This window comes from Pseudorasbora parva, chromosome 7 (assembly GCF_024679245.1).
Source record: "Pseudorasbora parva isolate DD20220531a chromosome 7, ASM2467924v1, whole genome shotgun sequence".
NCBI classification, from domain to species: Eukaryota; Metazoa; Chordata; class Actinopteri; order Cypriniformes; family Gobionidae; genus Pseudorasbora; species Pseudorasbora parva.
In genome coordinates, this window is record NC_090178.1 from 41,606,232 (window position 1) to 41,627,392 (window position 21,161).

A 21,161-nucleotide genomic window follows, 5' to 3' on the forward strand; every position below is an offset into this window, starting at 1 on the left:
CCTATTCATCGAGGTTTTAGAGAGTGGGAGGATGCCTGAGGAATGGAGAAGTTTGAGAGAGTGTTTTGGTGGCAAGAGTGTGCAGAGTTGTGGAAACTACAGAGGTATTAAGCTGATGAGCCATACAATGAAGTTGTGGGAAAGAGTAGCGGAAGCAAGGCTAAGGGTATAAGTGGACATCTGAAACCAGTATGGTTTCTTCCAAAGAAAGAGCACTACAGATGCATTATTTGCTTTGACAATGTTAATGGAGAAGTACAGAGAGGGTCAGACAGAGCTGCATTGTGTCTGTTGATTTAGAGAAAGCATGTAACGGAGTGCCAAGAGAGGAGCTGTGGTATTGTATGAGGAGGTCTGGAGTGGCAGAGATGTATGTTAGAGTGGTACAGGATATGCATGAGAGCAGTGGGACAGTGGTAAGGTGTGCCGTAGGTGAGACAGAGGACTTCACGGTGAAGGTGGGACTGCATCGAGGACTGGCTCTGAGCCCCTTCTTGTTTCCGGTGGTGATGGACAGACTGACAGATGAGGTCAGACAGGAATCTCCATTGACTATGATATTTGCGGATGACATTGTGATCTGTAGTGAGAGTAAGGAGCAGATGGAAGAAAGTCTAGAGAGGTGGAGGTTTGCTCTGGAGAGAAGAGGAATGAAGATTAGTCGCAGCAAGACAGAATACATGTGTGTGAATGAGAGAGAACCAAGTGGAACAGTGAGCTTACAGGGAGAAGAGGTAAAGAAGGTGCAGGATTTTAAGTACTTAGGGTCAACAGTCCAGAGCAATGGGGAGTGTGGAAAAGAGGTGAATAAGTGTGTGCAGGCAGGTTGGAATGGGTGGAGAAAAGTGTCAGGTCTGTTGTGTGATAAAAGTGTATCAGCAAGTATGAAAGGAAAGGTGTACATGACAGTAGTGAGACCAGCATAATTTATGGTTTGGAGACAGTTGCAATTTGGAAAAGACAGGAGGAAGAGCTAGAGGTAGCAGAGCTGAAGATGTTGATGTTCTCTTTGGGAGTTACGTGGATGGATAGGATCAGGAATGAGTACATCATAGGGACAACACATGTGAGATGTTTTGGAGACAAAGTTAGAGAGGCCAGGTTGAGACATGTTCAGAGGAGGGAGAGTGAATATATTGGTAAAAGGATGCTGCGGTTAGAGCTGCCAGGCAGGAGGTAAAGAGGAAGACCAAAGAGGAGGTTTATGGATGTTGTGAAGGAGGACATGAAGGTAGTCGGTCTGAGAGAAGAGGATACAGAGGATAGGACTAGATGGAGGCAGATGATTCGCCTTGGTGACCCCTGAAGGGAACAGCCAAAAGCAAAAAGAAAGTAACCTATTGAGAACAGGTTGTTAGGGGAATCACTTTCTTCCTGCTGCTGAAAAACATCCCCACAGCATGATGCTGTCTGTCACCACCATGCTTCACTGTAAGGATGGTATTGGTCAGGTGATGAGCGGTGCCTAGTTTCCTCCAGACATTATGCTTTCTATTCATGCCAAAGAGTTCAATCTTTGTTTCAATAGACCATAATATTTTGTTTCTCATGGAGAGTCCTTCAGGTGCCTTTTGGCAAACTCCAGGCGGTCTGGCATGTGCCTTTTACTGATGAGTGGCTTCCATATGGCAACTCTACCACAGGCCTGGTTGGTAGAGTGCTCCAGAGATGGTTGTATCTATAATTAAAACACTATAAATGATCTGATCCTAAAGAATTAGTCAATTACAGGCCAATATAAAATATACTGTTTCTATCAAAAATACTAGAAAAGGCAGTGTATTCACATTTATGTTCCTTTAAAAAAATGGTTATATGTGAGGATTTCTAGTCAGAATTTAGAGAGTATCATAGTACTGAGACTGCTCTCATCAGAGTTACAAATGATTTACTCTTATCATCTGATCGTGGTTGTATCTCTCTATTAGTGTTACTTGATCTTAGCGGCGCATTCGATACTATTGATCACAACATTATTTTGAACAGACTCGAAATTTATGTTGGCATTAGTGGAATTGCATTGGCATGGTTTAGATCATACTTATCTGACTGTTATCAGTTTGTAGCAGTAAATCAGAACAATCACAAGTTCAGTATGGAGTACCGCAAGGCTCAATGTTAGGACCGTTGCTTTTCACCCTGTATATCCCATATGGAAAAGTCTTGCTAAAAACATATGTGATTCTTATATGTTCCAACAGAAAACTATAAGGATCATATATGCTGCAAAAACCACATATACAAATTGTACAATATTCATGTATTTTCAATCATATATGTCCTACACTGTAAAAAAAATATATGCTGGATTGTGTTAAATATAACCCCTGCAAATCAGTGAGATTTTACTTTAGTAAATTAATTAGCAAGTAAAACGAATAAAAATGGGTAACCCTAACGCAAAGAAAATATTTCCTTATATATGTGAATGATAAATATATTAAATTATTTAACTGCATATTAAAAATTTACAGGATAAATATATTACAATATTTAATAATACATGAGGAATTGCTGCTTTCAATTAGAAAAAAATGTGACAATATATTTACTTATATATCATAATGTATGTCATTTTATTTGATGTGCATGTGATGATATACCCAAAAATATATTGAACAAAATAATATATATTACAAAATAAAAGGAACTGTAGTCCGTTACAGTTACTGAGAAAGTGCTATTATATTACAGTTACTTATGAAAATGTTAACAATTACAAAGGGTTTTATTTATATATATATATATATATATATATATATATATATATATATATATATATATATATATATATATATATATATATATATATATACACACACACATACACACACACATACAGTTAATAATAACACAAGTCAAGCACACTGGCATGTTCCTACATATTTAGCAAAGAGCTGTAACTGCTGAAAAGTGCACCGACATTATTGTTAATAAAAGTAACAGTTTTACAGTTTTTTAAATTGAGCAAAAACACATGAAATAACAATTAATTTTAACATTTAACCTCCTTTAAATCAGAAGTAAAGCAAGATGGGAAGTAGAAATTTGTTGTAACTCATTCTGTAAAAGTGTTTATGTGTGTACATGCATTCACATTAATATGGGAAATTCAATATACAGTACAACACAATAAAGGATACAACTTAATGGATATTACATGTAATACTATTTATATCTTAATTACTAAATATTGTATGTGTTAAAATATAGCCATATTTTATAAATATAGTCAATATGCATACATTGCAGTAGCTATTAAAAAAAGGCTTTAGTTTCCTTTATATTTCCTTTAATATAGGCTATTTTGCATATAATTGCAGTATATTCCCATATATTTGTTTTGTAATGTTCTACCCATACAAACTATTTGTTAACAGCAATATCAGCAATATTTAAAAAATAATAATTAAACACTTACTCTAAGCGTTAGGCTTAGACGATGAAGATTTCTGTAACAAAAATAGCCTTAGTTCTGTCATCGCAAACTGCGCATGCGTCAACGCGCCGCGGCCAGGCGGAAATCAATCGGGGGTTCATTGTCTGATTTGTCTCCGTGATATGATTGCCTCCCAGCGGGACCGCAAAGTGTCGAGCTCCAGGTAAGAATTGTGTTTGTCATGTCGTTCTCAATGCAAATGTTAACTTATGTAATGGCAAGATTTGCTAAAAGATTTGTAAATTGTTCGTTTCTGTTATCATGTCGGTGCCACAGCCGTAACGTACAGGTAACGTTAAGCCTAATTATGCTGCGCACGTGCAAAAATTAAATTACAAGTATTTAATGTGCAAAAACAAGTGAAAAATGCTTATATTTGTATTAAAGTTATTAAACTATATGATTGGTCTCCTCATTTGTTAGTCCCTTTGAATAAAAGCGTCTGCTAAATGATCAAATGTAAAAAACGACTATTCTAGTTGTTTAACTATGTCATTTGATAACTAAGTTAAACCCTAAAGCTCATGGTTTGCATAGATAACGTTATACAACGATTGTGTGTGACAGTGAAAGCTGTGTGACACTGACAAAAAGCAAAAGTTAGAATAAATATAATGTGATTTGTTTACCGATATGTTCCTTTTGTCATCATTAATAGTCTATTTTGTGCCAATTCACTTTAAAAGAGTTAATGTTTAGTGAACTTGAGTTTGCAAATTGCTCTAATGTAGTTAAATTATAGCTAAAATATAAACTTCTATCATTTGCATTCATGTAACTGCAACATATATGAATCTAAATGATGTACAATATTACAATTTTGTAATAGAAAGTAACTGTATAAGAATATATTGTTATACTGAAAAAAACATTATATTGAAACGTGTTTCTAATATTCCTGTATGTAAATGGGGTGGTCAAGAAGATTTTCTTTTTCTTCCACAGAAAGATCTTCATGAAAACATTTGAAGACCACGCAAGAAGAACAGGTTCAGCCGCAGACTGTTCCATCCCATGAGGACTGGTTCAGTTCTGAAGGGGAAGTGTTAAAGAAGTTTATGTACTCTGAGTTGTAAGACTTGAACTAATGTTAACAAATGAGACTTTATTGTAATGTATTAACTAACATGAACTAACAATGAGCAATACATTATTACAGTATTTATTAAACTTTGTCAATTTTTAACGTTTAGTTCACCCAAAAATGTATGTTGTTAAAATGACCCTCATGTCGTTCCAAACCCATAAGATGTTCATTTATTTTCAGAACACAACAAATAAAGCTTTAATATGTGTACTATAATTACTATGTGAAATAAGTTAATATAGTAATTGATATAGATACTGCTATAGATATCCATATTTATAACCTTATTGACTAAAATAACCAGCTCATGGCAGACGACTTGCGACCAGAGAGTGACCTGAGTGATGCGATGTAGGAGTAGCGTAAGCTTCAACGTCTCTCTGGGCAACAAAATCAAGCTCTTCTCTTTTATCGAATCCTCTTTAAATTCAAATTTGTGACCAGTGTTTTGTTTTCCTCTATTCTCTGCATAACCGCATTCATCAATACATCATGCTTCAGGTCAGAGGTCACTCTTTTGGCGTAAGTAGACCCGCACAGTTGACTGCCGGAAGATATTTTAGTCTAAAGTCAAAAATATGGATATTTTTTAAATGATTTTTTAAAATGTACTGATAATTTACTCAACCCCATGTCATCCAAGATGTTCATGTCTTTCTTTCTTCAGTCGAAAAGAAATTCAGTTTTTTGAAGAAAATATTCCAGTATTTTTTTTATCATATAATGGTTTTTAGTTGCAACCAAAATACTGAAGGTCCAACTCAATGCAGTTCCACCTTCGTGTTTACAAAGCGCTCATGTGAAGACTAATACAAATGCCCTCTAGCAAATAAAAAAAATATAAAATAACGATATTGGAGGATTTTGAAGTTGAAAATTGAGTGTTTTTGCTAAAGGGCGTTTATTAGTCTTCACACGAGTGCTCAGTAAACACGAGAGCGGGACTTCTGTCTATGTGACCATTTACACGTGATTACGTCATCCTTGGCACCTCGCAGAGCTGAGTAAGTTGAACAATTAAGGTTGAAAAGTATAAACATTTTTTTAAATGACTGATCGTTTGACTAGATAAGACCCTATTCCTCATCTGGGATCACGCAGAGGCTATGAAGCCCTTTGAAACGGCGTTGATCTGGACCTTCAACATTTTGGTTGCAACTGAAAAGCATTATATGATGAACTATCCTGGAATGTTTACTTCAAGAAACTTAATTTCTTTTCCACTGAAGAAATAAAGACATGAACATCTTGGATGAGATGGGGGTGAGTAAATTATCAGTCAATTTTCATTTTGGGGTGAATTAATCTTTGATTGATGGCCATGACACTGTGTTCAATGTATTTTGTTGTTGTTTTTTGGGTTTTGTTTTTTTCCTGAGCAAAGTTCAGTTTGCTATCAAGTTGGAATTGTAAATTACTCATGTGGAGTATAATTTGAGTGTTTCATTTTGTGTTGAAATAAAAGTGTTTCCATCACAAATTTGTGCATGTCATTGATTGAAATCATATATGGTTAGTATATGCAGAGATGTAATATTGACTGAAATCATGTATGATTATTATATGTAGTTTATATGTATATTATATAAACTTGAAGAGCTAACACACCATTTCCCTATTAAAAAAATATGAAATCTGTATAAAAAGCATATAAAAAAATGACACAAAATATAAATAAATCCTATATGAATTTAATATGACTAGCATATGATTCAGTATAAGAACTTTATATGATTTGTATATGAATATCAGATATTTTCTACTAATACCATATACCATTGCATACAGTTTACATGTAAAACTCATATAAGATTTTTGCAGGATTCATACATGACCCAAAAGTTTTCTGTGTGTTTTTTAGTATGAAATGGGCCATAAACGGTCTGATTTTGTGTATGACATATATGGGACTTACATTAAACATATAAGATAATTCTGACTGATTTAAGTAAGGAACATATATGGTCGCTATATATGAACCATATAGGTTTTTTTCATATGGGATGCTACCACTGGGAGATACCATTAGGAAGCATGGCGTTAGTTTTCATTGTTATGCTGACGATTCTCAGCTCTATATTTTTTCAAGTCCTGACGAAATTTACCAATTCACAAGATTAACGGAATGCATAGCTGATATAAAAAATTGGATGAATAGTAATTTCCTGTCTAACTTAATTCAGATAAAACTGAATGTTTAATTATTGGACAGAAAAGCTCCACAAGTAGTAACCTAGAATACTGTCTAACACTTGACGACTACTCGGTCAATGTCACGGTTCATGAATTCACCATCTCCTTCTGTCTGTGTTGTGTGGTGTTGTTGGAGGCGTGGTCACTGATTACTCATCACAGATCACTCTCACCTGCTGCACCTCATTACCAGGCCCTTATATTCCTGTGTCTCACTTGGTCTGTTGTCAGATCATTGCAGTGTTTCTTGTGGGTTCCTGTGTGTTATGTTCTTCGTGGGATTGCTTCGCTCTGGTTCCGCCGACCGTATCTGCCCTTGCCTCCCTGCTAGGGATGGCGAAGTGAAGCTTTCTGAACCAGTGAAGCTTTCAGCACAGTTGTATCAGAAAAAGGTTCATTACTCGAAGCTTTTCAAGTCAGAGCTCAACGAGGACCTCTGCTGGTGAAAGTGAGGGAAAGCGCTGTGTCGCAAAATGTTTTGCAACCGACACATTATCTAGAAGCAAAAATTGAATTAATGGATTGATTAATGAATTAATCAATATATTATATATGACATTATATGACACAATCTGTTCCATTGCATACTCCTAGTAACTTAAACCAATAAAGATATGATTTTGTATTGTGAATGTGAACATTTTTCCTGTTTGTAAACAAATAAAACTCACGAATAAAGGAAGTATGCTAAATAAATGCATGCACACAAAGAAAAACACACACACACTTTCACATGATTATAGAAGGATTGGCCTATATTTGTCTCTAATGTATGAAGTTATAGGCTAGTGTGGATTAAATAAATAAATAAATAAATATATGCAGCTGAACAAAAGCAAAATAAATGATCGACCTTATTGGGCGAAATCAAATGAAATTGTTCCCACATTTCAGAACGCCCTCTCTTTGCAGCAGGTTCTATAACAAACTCGCGCAATACAAAAAACCCGCTCAATGCAACGCAATACACCTCAACAACCCACAAGGGCACGCCCTGTGTCGCGCGTTTTTAAACCTTTCTGAATCAGTCACGTGGGTGTTTGTGAAACGAAGCTTCGGACGTCATTGGTCACGTGGTTTTGATAGAACGAATCAAGCATCGATACAAAGCTTCACAGAAAATAGTTTCTTTTTTTGACACACGCTTCCCAGATAGCAGACAAACAGTGAATCAGCGTTGAATCAATGTTAATGCATCAACTAAAATATCATTGAATCAATGTTGAGATGTCAATGTTGAGAATGTTGATTTTTCATCAGGTTTGCACCCTGAAATAATGTTATTTCAACGATGAAAAATAGATCAAGATGGGCTTAAAATCAATAGTTTTCCAACTAAAATTAAACCACTTATTTAAGTGAATCAATGTTGAATCAATGTTAATGCATCAATCAAAATATCATTGAATCAATATTGAAATATAACATTGATTTTTCATCAGGTTTGCACCGTGAAATAATGTTATTTCAACAATGAAAAATAGATCAATCTTGCTTTATGTACAGCAGGATTCTATGCCAGTTAATTTGTCTCTTTATTTTATACATTTTAATCAGAGACCATGTGTGGCTGCATGCAGTCGATATGATTTTGCATCAAAAAGTCACTCAAAGTAAACAACATCCTTCAGTTTAGATGCAAATGTATTTATTTATGCCCCCACAGTTACAACAGGAAATCTCACATTGACTTAAAACAATTACATCTGAATTTATGACACAAATGAGAAGAGCCTGGAAAAACATGACAACTTGCATCTGCAGAATGGAAGTAAATACAAATGTAAACTTGACAATAAATACAGAAATGACACAGTACTACTGAAAGAAAGAAGGTAGAAGAAAGAATAGAACACTCCAAACTCAGGGGGTTCCACCATGAGCAATGCCCCAAAGCCTTTCAGGTTGTAATGGAGCCAGTTTTGCACCGTCCCAGCAAAGATAAACTCTGATGCCTCTTTTTATCAGCATTCACAGCATCTAAAACAACAAGAAGTTAGTAAATATTTAGAAATGTGATTAATTATACATTACAAATATAGCCTACTACAAAATGAAGTGAAACTTGAAATTTTATCAAAATCTTGATATCCCAGTTAAAACGGTAACATTAAATTCAGGACTATTTAATGCATTTTAGTAAAGACTTTAAAGGACCTACAGACACACAATGAATGAACATGAAAAGTGACTATATCCGGTGTTTTATCTAATAATATTATTGTATTTAATAGTAAATAAATAAAGTGTGAAAATGAAACAAGTCAATGAATGACCAAATAGCGGAGCTGTATAGGCTACATGGTGGTTTGGAAGAGATTTTTTTTCCATTTACAACACGAACTGGAGGCACAACTGTTTACTAAATTTCTGTTGTTTGATATAGCTGCCTACAGAACTTAAAGATCTCACTCTTTTCTTTTTTCTTGCTGCATTAAAGATTAAACTGTAATGATGTAATTGTGATCTGCTCTCGTGATGATATCGTACAGCTGAAGTTATGAACTGATTGTATTTCCCCTCACCGCGCTAACAGGTCAATCAGTTCTAGTTCTGCTTCAGCTGTAAGGTACTCTCACGAGTGGCGAACACAATTACTGAAAAGCCAGAAATTCATCTAACCTTCCGATCGCCTCTCGTTTATACACTGGACGAATATAGGATGATTCAAAATGATTCATCTGTGTGTGCAACGAGTAAGATACGTTTGTGAATCCGCGCAAACTTATTCTTTAGATAAATAATGAAATACATGTACATTCTACATGATTTAAATAATAATAATAGGCTACATTTTTATTTATTTAAAACTGATAGACTAAATTTATGGTAGAAGTTCTTTGTTTTTTTATTTTTACATTTTTTACATTTTTTATTATAATAACATGAAACACAGAATGACAACATTGCATGCCAGTAAGCAGGAAAATAATATACCTTTTAAAAATATTCATAGTTTTTACAGCTTTCTTATTGGAAGAGTCAGAAATCAAACACGCATACAATTTTAACTCTTCCAGAAAAATTTAAAGAAAGGCTTACAATTACAAAATTTACATTTATGTATTCTTTGTGAATCCACATACTCGTTGGTGTACTCATCGTATCCTTTGAGGATAATAAATGTGCTCACATTCACACAAATGTACCCAATTGATTTGGACTTGCCTTAACATGTTGAATAATGGGACAGATAGATTGACCGTAAGCCTCACTGGTGGATAATTAAGATGACCAAACATGGACTGCATGGACTGCATTTATATAGCGCTTTTATCCAAAGCGCTTTACATTTTGCCTCACATTCACCCATTCACACACCGACGGCGATGTCAGCCATGTAAGGCGCCATCCAGCTCGTCGGGAGCAGCTGGGGTTAGGTGTCTTGCTCATGGACACTTCGACACTTGGTCAGGTGGAACCGGGGATTGAACCACCAACCTTCTGGTTTGTAGACAACCTACATGAACCACTGAGCCACTGCCGCCCCAAACATCAGCGTTGATTCAATGTTTGTCTTTTCAACACTGAAAAGCATGGAATTATCAACATTGATCCAATATTATTTCGCAGTGAATTTTCAACATTGGCCCAGTATGGTGTTAGCATTGAATTTTCAACATTGATCCAATATTACTTAGCATTGAAGTTTCAACCTCAACCAAAATGATGATTCTGATGGAATTTCAACATTGAATCAATGTCACCATGCTATCTGGGTTCGGAGCTTTGGTGTCACTGTTAACATCACTACTCCCTGCTCATGGATCATCTGTGCCTGCCGGCTTCCCCGCACGGACTGCGCTGCCTCACTGCCTGATTACCACCGAGACCGATCTACCTGACTTTCATGAGAGATACTGTTCTTTGCTACATGACTGAGAGAAATAAATCATTATTATTTTCGCTATTGGATCTTGCTGTTCTTTCTTCCCAGTCAAGCTCGTCACTGAGGAACCTGGGTGTGCTCTTTGATAACAATCTTTCATTTGAAAGCCACGTTTCTAGCATCTGTAAAACCGCATTCTATCATCTTAAAATATATATCTAAATTATTGCACATGCTTTCAATGCAAAATGTTGAAAAGTTAGTACATGCGTTCATGTGCTCAATTATTGTAATGCTCTACTGGGTGGTTGCCCTGCTCGCTTAATAAACAAACTCCAACTGGTCCAAAACGCAGCAGCTCGAGTTCTTACTAGAACCAGGAAGTATGATCATATTAGCCCAGTTTTGTCAGTGTTGACAGGCTCCACAGGCTCCCTATTAAACATAGCATACATTTTAAAATTGTAACTATTACTTACATAGCACTAAATGGTTTAGCTCCCCAGTACTTAAGCGAGCTCTTAACACATTATACTCCATCACGTCTATTGCGGTCTCAAAACTCTGGCCAGTTGATAATACCTAGAATATCTAAATCAACTGCAGGCGGTCGATCCTTTTCCTATTTAGCACCAGTCTTCCTAGCATTATTCCGGAAGCAGACAGATAAACTGTTAGTTTAAATCTAGACTAAAAACTCAGCTCTTTACAATGGCATACACATAGAACATTTTTAACTTACATTATTCAAATCAATTGACTGATTGTTAGGCTGCATTAACTAGGTCAGCCTGAACCGGGGGCACTTCCCATAACACCTGATCTACTCGTTACATCATAAAAAGAGTAGCATCTACGCTAATCTTAGTCTCTCTGTTTACCCCGATGTTTACTGCAGTCAGCCGGATCCAGGCCTTGTCCGGATCAGATGGTGGACCTGTGCCTGGACATGACCAACTCATCCTGGTGTGTCTGCTGAGCCTCTGTCAATTAGTGTCTCCGCTGAATTTGCCTCACCGGCACGTCATCTTCAATAAACCCGTCTCCAGCGTGACAAATCTGATTTTAAAATATTCATATTCTTGTGTAATTGACACGCCATCCTCAATAAACCCGTCTCTTGCGTGATACCCAGAAATTTGGAATATTCCGATCTAATTTCATTTCTGACCTATAAGGTTGCAATAATAACAATCATACACTGTTTGTTAATAGGCCAGAGGAGAACTGGCACCCCGGCTGAGCCTGGTTTCTCCAAAGGTTAAATTTTCTCCATCATGCCCTGGTGGAGTTTTTGGTTCCTTGCCACTGTCGCCTTTGACTTGGCTTGCTCAGTTGGGGATACTAAAATTTTCATCTGTTTTCAACTAAATATCCAAATAAAATTAAGACATAAATTTAGTCAAGTAAGCATGTTACCTTTGACAAAGATTAAAGTGTGCAAAAGATGCCTGCTCCCGGGACATCAGACTGAAGTTTAAATAAATCCAGCCGCAAAGCTAAGGTAGTAAGTCACAACCACCTGACCATCGAAAAGTCATCATCTGCGGGGTTAACCTGAAATGAATAAATATAAGCAATGATGTAACCTACAATATAACAGTAGTATAATATTCAATATAAAATGTAATCTAAAACACAACAGCTTATCAAATGATTTACAATATAATTAATAATAATTTACACTTGCCTACCTATAATAATCACTTTTAGAAACATGTATGTCAAACTTTTCTTCACATCATATGCTGTTCTTTGCACCTAAAACAAATAAAGAAAAAGATGTGAATATTTTAATGCATTTAAGTTAACTATTATGAAATCAAAATACACTCCCAAAAAATGCATAATGTAGGCTATACATTCTTACAGTTTAGCTACAGTGATACATAGCATAGAGTAGAAGAAGAATGTTATTGCAATGGTGCAGACACAATGGCTGTGTCCAAAATCGCCCCCTATACCCTTAAATAGGGCACTATTTGAGGGGACAGCCATTTGTAGTGGTGTCCGAAACCATAGTAGACGATTTTGAGTGCACTAATTCAATCCCACAATGCACCGCAATAATGAGTGTACAGGTGTAAAGCCAAAATCTTTACTCAAGTAAAAGTACAAGTACTTACGGAAATATTTACTCAAGTAAAAGTAAAAGTAACAAACGTAATAGTTACTTGAGTAAGAGTAAAAAGTATTCAATGAAAAAACTACTCAAGTACTTAGTTACTAGTTACTTTCGATCTGATTGATAAGATCCAAAAACCCTGAATTTCAGACTACTTAGAGAGCTTTCACACACCTATATATATATATATATATATATATATATATATATATATATATATATATATATATATATATATATATATATATATGTGTGTGTGTGTGTGTGTGTGTGTGTGTGTGTGTGTGTGTGTGTGTGTGTGTGTGTGTGTGTGTGTGTGTGTGTGTGTGTTTAATGGTTAAACAGTGTAAATTAATGGTGTGCTAACCACAGCTCTTTTTAAAACATACTTTGTTCTTATATTTTTATAAGTATATGCATTCTTAAAAATAGAGTCCCATTTTTAAATGTATATATACACTGCAGACTGTTGTCTGTCCGGATATGTGTATAAATGCAAGATGTCACATTAGGCTATTCAATTTGTTTCGTTTTTAGCCTGATCTCATCAGTACCTATGGCAACGTTTATGCAAACCACAAAATATGTACCAATACGTACATATTGCGACAGTTTCAAAGTGAAATGTCCACTGGGTGGCGCTAAAAGCTTATTTTTTTCCAGAACAGATTTGCGTGAATCTGACATGTTTTGTTACGTTGTGTTTTTAACGTACACCCACACTAAACCTACCCGAAAGTGTTAACAAAAGCAAATGTGACAAAAATAAAATTGTGTCCATGTATTTTTAGCTTGTGTTTAGAACTCGTCTTTGAGCTCTTATATCATGACTCGTTCTTCATGGGGTTCGTTCTCAAGCTTTTCGCATTGCAAATACAAATCTGTATCAGCTGAGCTATCGAGCAAGTCTGGTGAATCAGAAAAGCAGAACATGGAGCTGTGACGCAAAATTCAAAATGTTTTAGTTTACAAACCATAGACTAAAAAAATGCAGTTTTTCTGCCTATAGTGTTCATTTCTGTTGGAATTTCTGCAGTGTGTATTGGTACGTATTTTGTGGTTTGCAAAAACATTGCCACAGGTACATTTTGCCAATGAGGTTGCTCGTTTTATGAGAAAAAAAAGATATGTAAATGTGCAGATGTGAACGTTTGTTTGTGGACGTGTGTTCGGAGGATTCAAACGATTTGTCAATGCTTGCACAAGAGCGCATATGAGGAAAGTGTGTGAAATAGTATTACAATAAAGGAAAAGAGCCCATAGTTAACAAATTACCATTAATAGTGTTTAAATATAGGCATCATTGTTACACTTACCACTGCTTTCTCAGGTTGGAGCTGCAATTATGCTGAGATGTCAGTTCATATTGGTGCACACAGCATGCATTAAATTATGAAACTGTTCTTTTTGACATCTTGGACTGAAAACAGGCTGAACATGAGGCCACGTACGGATGATCTGCCGCTCACACACATCTCCCTCTGCTTCGGCCATCATCTTCTGACTAAACGCGCGCTAATTTTATGCGGGTGATGCGTATCCACCTCTCGCTAAGCAGCCTCTCCAACGTTTCGCGAGACTTGCGAACAAGTCATACCTTATTTTAAAATATATAATTAATTATCACCATTGACAGTAGCGGAGGAACGCCACCCAATGTAACGAAGTAAAAGTACAGTTTTTTCACAAGAAATGTACTTGAGTAAAAGTAAAAGTACCCATTTTTAAATATACTCTAAAAGTACAAGTTACCCAAAAAATGTACTCAAGTAAATGTAACGAAGTAAATGTAATTCGTTACTACCCACCTCTGATGAAAACGAGTGAGCGAATTCTGACACTGAAGGCGCCGGAGATAATGCTGTTTAGTTTGAGATTTGCTTGTTTGTTTGTTAAAATAAAATGAATGCACAGTGTGGTGATTGCTTTGTGTCACACGCAGACATGCTTATAGCCTACCTGCACGAGTATTTCCGCAAGATTATTCCTCAGAGAACATGCTGCTGCGTCATGTCGTGCTTTTACGAAATATTATTTTAAATTGTTCTTCAAATGATAGAATTGAGAGAACAGCGAAATTAAGAACTTTTAATACATCAACTGAGACGTCCTATTCTCTTATGCAATGGTCATGCAGCTTGTAAGTCATATGTGCTCCTATTGTTAACCCTATAGCGCTCTTGTGTGGCACTAACTTACTGGGAAAGGGTTATGTAAGGAATAATAATAAAAAAATTATATAAATATATATATATATATATATATATATATATATATATATATATATATATATATATATATATATATATATATATATATAACGTCTAGATGAAGCAGACAAATTTACGGAAAACCCAGAATTATATACAGCAACAGTTGGCACTGTTGCTGTATGTTGCTGTAGGGGTGAAACTTGCTTTTCCCATCAGATATCAGATTGGAAAGGTATTTATTTTCAATAAAAAAAATAAAGAAAATATTATAAAAATGGAAATAAATTGTCTGTCTAACGTGTTTAATTCACCACGTCCTAACACTTATTATTAGAGACAATAAAAGTTAATGGGTCTATAATATAATTGGTCTTGTCCGTCTATCGTTCCGATGATTCCGCTGTGGATGCCATCTGCTGGCGAGACGCGGGAATTCATTCGACGTGTGGCGCGATCTCATAGTGCATTGTGGGTATTCTTTAGGTGTCGAGTAAGCGTACAATGGTTGCAAACTCGTTATAGCGGTGCATTTTGGGATTGAATGAGTGCACTCGATAACATTCACTATGGTTTCGGACACCACTACAAATGGCTGTTCCCTCAATTAATGCCATTTGCAAGGGTATAGGTGGATATATCTGCCAGGAGATGGCGCTCGCAGCTGAATAAATCATTCATCCATCTTCCAAACTGCACTGGCCCAGCGGACTACCACACAGGTATATATTCATTTTTAATTAATTATTAAATTGTTTGATTATGGTTTATACCTGCTAGTTTCCACGGCAGAGTGCAAGATAAATCTTTTAATAATTACTGGAGCTGTCAGTTTGCTATGTTTCAAATAAACAACAAGCAGAAACTGCAAAAGGGGCAGCCCTTCCGGCTCAGTCAGTGTCCGAATTCACTCACTCGTTTTCCTTCACTCCCTCAAGTGGACTATATTAGTGGACAAATGTAGGGAATAGTGCATGAGGGTATAGGGGGCGATTTCGAATACAGCTAATCTCTCATTTACATGTAGGTTCTAATTTGAGATCGATATGGGACAGTTAACATAAGTGAACAAACAAGTAGAAATGTCCCATATTTTGCTGTTCTTCAGTTATTTCGAAAGAAAGATATTATGACAGTCGTTCGCATTGAGTTTTACTTTAAAATCTGTCACATGCCTGTCCTGTCTTGTGTGCACATTTGGGTTTTGTTATGTTGAGCATGTGCTCGTGTCATTGTCAGATCCCTCCCCCTTGTTATCTGATTAGTGTTTATTGGCCCCACCTGTGTTCCCTGATTCCCTTTTGATTTCTTCCCTTTATAAGCTCCTTGTGTTTGTCAGTCTTGGTTGGATCGTTGCATGTCTTGTCTACATCTCCTGGTTTGCATGATCTCTGTTGGTTTGTTTTAGTTAGTATTTTTATTATTGTGTTATGTGTTTTCCCCCCTTGTGGGTTTTGTTTTGAGTTTGTTTTATTTTATAATAAACTATCATTTATAACTATCAAACTATCTGCACTTGAGTCCTCGCACAAGTTTCCTTTATGCATAACGTTACAAAATCTAGTTAAACACTAATTTAAATGTTCTCAATAAGTACTGCAGTAGCCTATTCATCCATGTTATTTAATGTCGTTTTTCGTCGACGTTTTTATCTTGTTTTATCGACGTTTTAAAATTTTGCTGTAAAAACTACAGCAATTTATTACTTTTGACTTGCTGCACAGACATTTTCCACTTTTATTTTTGATGTTTAAAGTTTGGTGAACGGCCTAGAAGGAATTGGAAAAAGTATGTTTTTTTTAACAAATTAGAATGCTGGGTACATTTTTTAGACAAGGCAAAGATTAATAAGAAACAATAATTTTAGTTTTTGTCTGAAATTTGATTAGCTGCTGGCTGCCATGTTTGTTTATATATATATATATGTCATATTAGAGGATATGTTAGGATGTTCATCAAAGAAGACGCATACAAATTTTTACCTTCATGGATCATATTGTTACAAAGTTATACAGTAATTGCTTTTCATTTGTTGAGCCCCCCTATTGGCAGAATTTTGTGAAACTCGCCATCCTCAGAATGTCCCACTGTCGATATGTGTCAAGTTTTGTTAAACTTGGACATTGTGGACACGGGAGATCAGAATAATGATTATAATCAGTATTTCATTGAAAATGGACATTCAAAGCTCTGACTCTTGCTTATGGATCTTCCACAAGCTCAGCACCCGCATACTTCGACTCAGTTCTACGAGTCTCTACCCCCACCAAAAGCCTTCACTCAGTTAATGAGCGAAGGCTTGTGGTACCATCACAGAGAGGCATGAAATCCCTCTCCAGAACTTTTTCTTTCATTGTTCCTGGTTGGTGGAACAAGCTTCCGTCCTCCGTACGCACGATAGACTCACTCGCTTCATTCAAAAGACAGGTAAAAACTCATCTCTTCCATGAGCACTTAATCTTATCATAAAAAAACCTCTTCCTCCTCTATTTCTCTTTTCTTCTTTCCTTTTTCTGTTTTTTGCTACACTGAGTAGTATACAAATCTTGGTATTTAGCGCACTTTCTGCGTTTCTTTGCCTCTTCTTGACGGATCGCTTCCTGTACTCCTGAGTTGTAAGTCGCTTTGGATAAAAGCGTCTGCTAAATGCATAAATGTAAATGTAAATGATTGATTACTCTAACTCAAAACGTTCATGCAAACAACGGAGGAATTCTTTCCCCTTATTTTTTCGTTGTTTTGGATTAAAAAGTGGGATGCATTTTGAAGAGTGGACTCTTACATGTATGCCATTGTTTCGTGGATTCCTCCGATCTGATCTACACAAAAGGAAAATGAAAAATGAGCACCGCATTTATTATGCTAATGTTTAAATAACTAGTGCTTTAGCATTTAATTTAACCATTTCCTCTCTGGTTTATTTATTGCAAAAACGAGTTCAGAGCATGATTCTTGAGTGTTTTAGCTTTCAAGTGATGCATAGTTTGTGATAGTTGATTGAATAGTTTGTATAATATTTCCCCAATTCTGCTCATATTTCCCCAATTCTGCATGACCTTCACTGGCTTCCTGTGTCTTACCGTATTAAATTCAAAATTCTTCTTCTCACTTTTAAGTCTCTGCACGGCCTTGCTCCCCCTTACCTCTGTAACTTGCTTCTCCCCTTCAACCCTACTCGCTCTCTACGATCTGCTGATTCCAACTTTCTCGTTGTCCCTCGGCATCGCCTTGCTTCAATGGGGGGCAGATCATTCAGTGTAATAGCACCCAAATTATGGAATTCTCTACCCCGACCACTCCGTTTTGTTTCCACTATCTCTGATTTCAAATCCATGCTCAAAACACACCTCTTTTCTGAATGTTGTAGGTCTTAAAGATTTTTTTTTTTTTTTTTTTCTCCCACTCCGATTTCTGTATTATTATACTTGCACTCTTACTTGCCTACTGTTGTTCTGTCTACTCTGTTTGTCATTTGGCTTTATTGTTGTTTGTTTATTGTAAAGTGTCCTTGAGCTCTGGAAAGGCGCTATATAAATAAAACTTATTATTATTATTATTATTATTATTATAAAACAAAAGTAATTATAAGTAGAGACCATGTTAGAGACTTGCGTCAAACTCCTTGCCTATGATGCGGTGGGGGTTAACTGTTTTAACTTTCAGGGCTTAAACATTTTGTGTCTGGCCCTTATGTTTCCATCAAGTTATGATGTACCATGATAAGTAATGTCTTATTATAACACCACCTAGTGTCAGACAGATGTGTGTCTGTGCGCATGAGTAGCAATGCAGTTTTTGGACCATCCTGCCAAGTTTGGGGTCTCTACGATCTGATGCCCATAGAATTTTAAGGCCTAAAAATGAAGAAGAATTGCAATCAAAACGCAATAGCACGTCCAGCACCTTTTGTGTTTGGGCCTCTAACTACAATATCAGAGATACACATGTATGTAAAGGAAATAGTGAGTGGCATGTCAGCGTTACAGTAGAGATAATACAATAATTAACACCACTGAAAATGTCAAAATCTATTTTTGATTGATTATTTTCAACCCATATGTTAATGGTCTTCAGATGACGAGACGAGACTGTGATGTGGACTCGTAATCTTTTCCATGTCCGCAGATGCACATTTATCTCATTCGTTTATCTCATATCATTTTTACATCATGTGTTTCTCACTCTGATGTCGCCAACCACAGATAAAACGCACCACCACAACAAACCAGCTCTTTCGCTCACTCTTTCTCTGAGAACTAAAGCAGAGGTCTAGCGGGCAGCGAAGACTCCCAAAGCCTAAGCATGGCAAACAGCAGCGGCCGTGTTATCGCTCTCCCGCACACTCTCTGTGCAAAGTTTAAGCTGATCCAGTGACAAGCCGCGTGCTGTTGGGCTGTTCTAATCTGGCAGGGAGCGTGTGTTAATTTGACAGAGAAACGACACTAGCAACTGCACAATTAAAAAAGCTACTGCTGTGTTTACACTTGCTGGCCTGTGTAACCGCTGAATGAGAAACATAAACAGCTTAACTGTCGGGAGAGCACGGATCTGATGGCGGTCCGGGTTACATGCCGTCACAAACTCCCACTGATGGAATCCCGGAATCAGCATATTGTGCCGAACACAAAACTGAGCTTCTTTTCGCAGCTCGTTGTTTTGGCTACACAAAGGCGAGGAGAGGTTTGGGTAATAAATACGATCTGGTCATAGCTCCCGTGATTGCAAATGTAAATCCATCCATCATTTTTTAGACTTGGAGAGGAAAATCCTCACAAAACATTGTATGAATGCGTTGGCATGTTCCAGTATCAGGTGGCATCAGTAATCTCAGTAATCTCCATGACTGTGAGGAAAGCATCCAGCTTTTCCAGTTTCACATTCAGGCACAATATTAACAGAGTGCCGTTTATCTAGAGTCACAATGTGGCCGTATCACGGCGATTGTGAATAAAGTGCCCAGAGAGGTCACATTCTCCCGTATGCGATTCATTGTTCGTATCTGTTTGGCTCCTCGAGTGTTGAGAACGCTCACAGTTTCATCGTCGTCCAGAAAGCCGGATGAGAGGCATCCACACTGCGTGCCGTGTTTGGATCTCTGATCTGGCAGCAATGAGTATATTTTGCAACTGGTAAAATGATAAACAAATCATCAGGGCCAGTGATTAATGTGCCTCTTGAAAGTGTAAAAAAACCCTCAATGCTTATCTTAACATCAAAAATTTAGATTTAGCCATGTATTGTTCTCTAAAACAGCTTTTGAACATGCTGGTGTATCTTTTTTTGATGCTAGAACTTACCTGAAAGCTTATTTTATACTGTGAACTTCACAAAAAAAAAAAAAAAAAAAAAAAAAAACTTTGTATAAACATCAGAGTAACACAGTGTCACTGTGTTCCCATACAAGGAAATGTCACTTGAGTGAAATCGCTCTGGCAGTGTTTTGGTGGACTCTGCGAGGCCTTGATTCTTTCCTTCAACAGATTTCTACTAATTGTTTTACTCTTTCAAATCAAAAGGTATTGTTTTCACATAATTTGTAGTGTGACTACGTTCGAGCTAACTCTTTTTTTTTTCAGGATCAAGACAGTAGATTAATTTTAACAGTGTTCATCGCATGGCAATTTACACTGGATATGACAAACTTGGTAGTGTTTTATTGGGTAAGAGATTGCAAACTAAAAATTGACCACTCAGCAGTGAGTAAAATATATATTATATTTACTCCTCCGTATCTCTTGCTCCAAATGAAACTCAAGAATTTAAGAGACAAAACACACAGTTATTGCTTCTAATCATTTATAATATATTTGACTAAATAGGAATTATATATTATTTTATTAATGTATTACATGTGAGAAATTAAATATTGCCTCCTAAATTAGATTCCGAACTGCCGAAATGAGAGTCATCAGCAATTCCAATTTCACTTCCTGTGACAAACCTACATTACAATGTAATACATTTACATAATGCAAATGGTCTTCATTAGCTGCCCATGAACAACATTTATTTGACCTACCCTTTCAACGAGTTTGTGTTGTCAAAATGTCGAGATGCTGTTTTCAGTGCTGAACATCCACTTTTTCATGCACTTCCAAAGTCGTCATTACTAACCATATCACAGTGTATGCAAGTTCTGAGGAAACCTCCGGAGCTAAATTTCAGCTTTTCGTTTCCAACATGACTGTAAGTGATAGACCATTCACAACAAACTGTGCCATCTAACCAATCATTGCAGAGTATTCTCAGAAAGGAGTGGATATTAAAAAGTTTTCAAC

The 21,161-nt window shown here is 36.4% G+C and overlaps 1 long non-coding RNA gene across 1 annotated transcript in view; it reads right to left on the reverse strand.

Annotated features, from left to right (window-relative positions):
• Window positions 1-10,297: 10,297 nt before the first annotated feature.
• LOC137083881 (uncharacterized) overlaps window positions 10,298-21,161 on the reverse strand; it is a 12,417-nt gene continuing 1,553 nt past the window's right edge. The window contains exons 3-4 of the long non-coding RNA XR_010906644.1: window positions 12,243-12,309; window positions 10,298-12,105 (exon numbers count right to left, since the gene is read on the reverse strand). This is a non-coding gene — a long non-coding RNA (uncharacterized lncRNA). The remainder of the gene's footprint in view (window positions 12,106-12,242; window positions 12,310-21,161) is intronic.